Source organism: Fundulus heteroclitus, unplaced genomic scaffold (genome assembly GCF_011125445.2).
Source record: "Fundulus heteroclitus isolate FHET01 unplaced genomic scaffold, MU-UCD_Fhet_4.1 scaffold_41, whole genome shotgun sequence".
NCBI classification, from domain to species: Eukaryota; Metazoa; Chordata; class Actinopteri; order Cyprinodontiformes; family Fundulidae; genus Fundulus; species Fundulus heteroclitus.
Window position 1 is genome coordinate 1,532,644 of NW_023396824.1, and position 3,647 is coordinate 1,536,290.

The 3,647-nt window shown below is 39.1% G+C and overlaps 1 long non-coding RNA gene across 1 annotated transcript; it reads left to right on the forward strand.

The window, feature by feature from the left end:
- Positions 1-1,291: 1,291 nt before the first annotated feature.
- On the forward strand, positions 1,292-1,803 carry LOC118560274. The gene is made up of 2 exons (XR_004929236.1): positions 1,292-1,383; positions 1,738-1,803. It is a non-coding gene; the product is annotated as an uncharacterized LOC118560274 (long non-coding RNA).
- Positions 1,804-3,647: the final 1,844 nt, after the last annotated feature.

Consider the following 3,647-nt stretch of genomic DNA (forward strand, 5'->3'; position numbering starts at 1 on the left):
AATTCAATTTTTTACTTTTCTCAGATAACAAATTCTATACATATTAGATGTGGAAATCATTAACACAAAACTAGTAACGCAACAATGTTCAGATGAGATATTGCATGTCTCCTCTATGAATCAGTAATGTTTTACCAATTGTACTGATTTAATAGATTCATACTCAGGCAATTTGAAACATCCAGTTGAAGTAGTTTATTGAACATTTTGTTGTGTATGTGTACATGAGTTTGTCCTAAAATAAATGTACAATTTTCCTATCATTCTGCACCCTCAGTCCCCTGGCTTGCAGAAGAGCCTTCACCATTCGGTATCCAGAGTGAAGTTGCCTGGATTTAATGTTCCTCACACACCGGTCTAACTCATCATCCGACATGGTGGTGTATAACGCCCTCACCGAAAGACCTGACTTAGCCGGAAATGCCTAAAAGTTTGGCTATGCATGTGACAGGGAGATGGAGTTCTAGAAGACAGCAAACGTAGTCTGGGAATATGACCATCCGCTGCTGCCCAGCTGGTCCTCGCTAAACATGCACAACAGATGTTTGTTGTTCTTCACTATATTTTTCTAAGTTAATTAGTCTGTGCAAATGACCCAGGGCATCCGAAATTTCTGAAGGAACAGTTACTTGACAAGACAAGGCATTTAAAAAAAACAAGTTCTAGAGGGCAGATGAAATCTAGGTAGTCCAGATCCGGTGGCGCATGCTCAAGAACGTGCTCCAAATGATCACGGAGTTTATCAAAAATATGACCCAGCAAAAGTTCCTTGAACAGAGAGAAGAAAAAGAAAAAACAATGTCATAGAATTGTCAGTAAAAATCAAATTATAATTCTGAAATAGAATGGTCATTCTTGTTTAAAATTGTGTAAAATTACAGTAAGATATTTAATCTAAAATAAATAACAGAATGTGGTTACATTCTAATTTCAAATAATTTTCAAAAACAGTAAGCTTTTTAATCAATTGACAAATCCAAACGAGGTTTTTTATAGTGTTGCTAAGCATCGAACATTTGGTACCCCAAACTAAAAAGAATGTAAATTAAATTACTATTAAAAAACAGAGAAACTGAGAGAAATTAAGTTTGTAATCAGTTTATTTTTAGTTTTTATTTTACATAAAAATCACTGAATATTAATCTGACATTAGTTCAGCTAAGCGTCACAGCTGTGGTTCACGCTGTCACGGTTGCTAGGCAACGGGTGAGCTGGCGAAGGCCAGAGCCATGGAGAGAAAGAGTTGCGACACTCCCATTGGACTCCGTTGTACGCTGTTTGCCGCCTACTTCCGGGGTATGCAGTCTCGCATAGTTCCAAAAAGCCATTCTATGGCGTTGGACATCATTCACTTCCATTGCTGACTGTCGAGAAACTTCTGAGGTAAGTTGATTAAATAGCTACCTGTTTTGAATTGTCAACTGTCTATATTGTATCATAGGCCATTTATGATGCATATACTGATCTTTATTTGTATGTACACAGCGTAATTATATATATTTTTTTTATCTTGGTAGACGACCGATTGCCTGCTAGTTTGTTAGCTTGACTTCGCCCTCTGTAAAGGTAGCACTAACGTTATATCCAGGCGTAAATTGATTAAATAGCTACCTCTTTTGAATTGTCAACTCTGTATAGTATATAAATAGGCCCTTTATGGTGCATATGCTTATATTTATTTGTATGTGCACAGTGTAACTGGCTTGAATGAACATATTTGTGCCCCTGTCTCAACAGATCTTGCTGGACCAGCAGTATCGTTGTTGTGGCCATCACAGGTTTCAGTGGAGCGCCCCCCCCCCCAAAAAAAAATGGTTACGATACCTGTTCTTAACGCCTGTGTACACATTTGTTGTTCTTGTTCACACATACTGTACGTATGTTTGTTGATATTATTCATGCTTGTTCCCATTTTTTTTGTTCCACACTGTTCATTTTTATCTTATGCCAGGTACCTTTATTATTAATGTTGTCTTTCCTTTCAGCCCTGATGCACTCTGAAGCCTGATGTCTGTGGAGGTTTTTTTTAAATGTATTAATCACTTATAATATTTCTCCCTGTTCCTTCACTTTGTTCTTTTTTTTTCAGTTAGACACACACACACACACACACCTTGTTGTCTCAGTATTTTTTATTAAACAATATTTTATTCATTCATCCAAGCTTAATGAGTTGTTATTCTTTAATATATTTGATTCTTTGTGCATGGCTTAGTATTAAAATTATCATTGTTGTGTGGCCAACTCCTGCCTCATCAGAAAAAGTGGGTGTAAATGCTGAATGGACTGTTCTTTCTCAAAAAAGCAAAAAGCAACAACGGAGTCCAATGGGAGTGTTGCCTGTCACTGTTCTCCATCACTCTCTCTGCAGCTAACCTTACTCTGTGCATTAACCCAGAGACGTGGAGAAAAATCTTAATAGCTCTGCAATTACCTATAGACCCAAACATATAAGCATAATGCTTTTGATAATATGTGAATGGCTTAATCTTAAAATTATATTCATAGTCTTAACATGATCATGTTTCACGTTGTGGTCTGGGGGTGACCACTTAGAAGTGAGCTAGCTGCTAGGCGAATGCTGAATGGACCACGGCAGACCTAACGCTACCACGAAGGTAAGCTAATAGCTAAATCGGAATTCATAAGCAAAATCACAGTAATCAATAATACAGCCCAGTCGCCAAAAAATGAAAATCATGACATCTGTCATCACATGAATGATATGGAAAAGAAAAGTTAAGTTAAAGCCGTTCTAGCCTGTTCTCCTGTCCATACGAACATGAACATAAGCTTTTCCCTCCAAAAATGTAAAACGTATCTAAGTAATATACAGCTTTTTGTTGTCACTCTGCCTCTCAAAATGAAAAAATTACATTAACAAATATGTAATCATGCAATAACAGCTGAAAAAGTAGTAGGGTGTATGTTTATATATGTATTAACCATTAAATAACGCAATCGCTGCTGTCTGTCCCATAGAAGAACATGACAGCCAGCGTATGTTTTGGAACTATAGCGGTCTACATGAACCACGTGACTGCCCTGGCGGTGACATCAGAGTGTCGCAACTCTTTCTCTCTATGGCTCTGGCGAAGGCTAGAAGGTTCCAATGGCGTTCCGCGAGCGAGCTATTTTTAGAACGTAACGTCATATCACGTGGTACGCGGTAGGGCAAACTTGCGTTGTCCTCCGTTTTTTCGCTGTAAAAGAGCTGTACCCTTGGTTTTACTTGGTAAAACGACTGCTCAGTGTTGCCAACTCAGCGACTTTGTCGCTATATTTAGCGACTTTTCAGGCCCCTCCAGCGACTCTTTTTCAAAAAAGCGACTAGCGACAAATCTAGCGACTTTTGGAGACTCTTACGTGAAAGGACGTATCGTTCCTACTCTTGTCCTCCAGCGGCAGTTGCTGCCGTGGGGCGCCTCCCCCGTCCCAACCCCGTTCTCCCGCTACCACAGGACTCCCTCAGCGCTGCAGTCAGAGCCACAGCATGTTTACCCTCAGCGTCCAGACTGCAAATGAAGCGCACATGCGCCGGGATTGATGGTGCAGGTTGATCATAAATAACTAAATTTGAAATATTTTATCTTAAATAAATAACGGCGTTTGATTCACACAGCCACATGTTCATGTTTTACCATGAA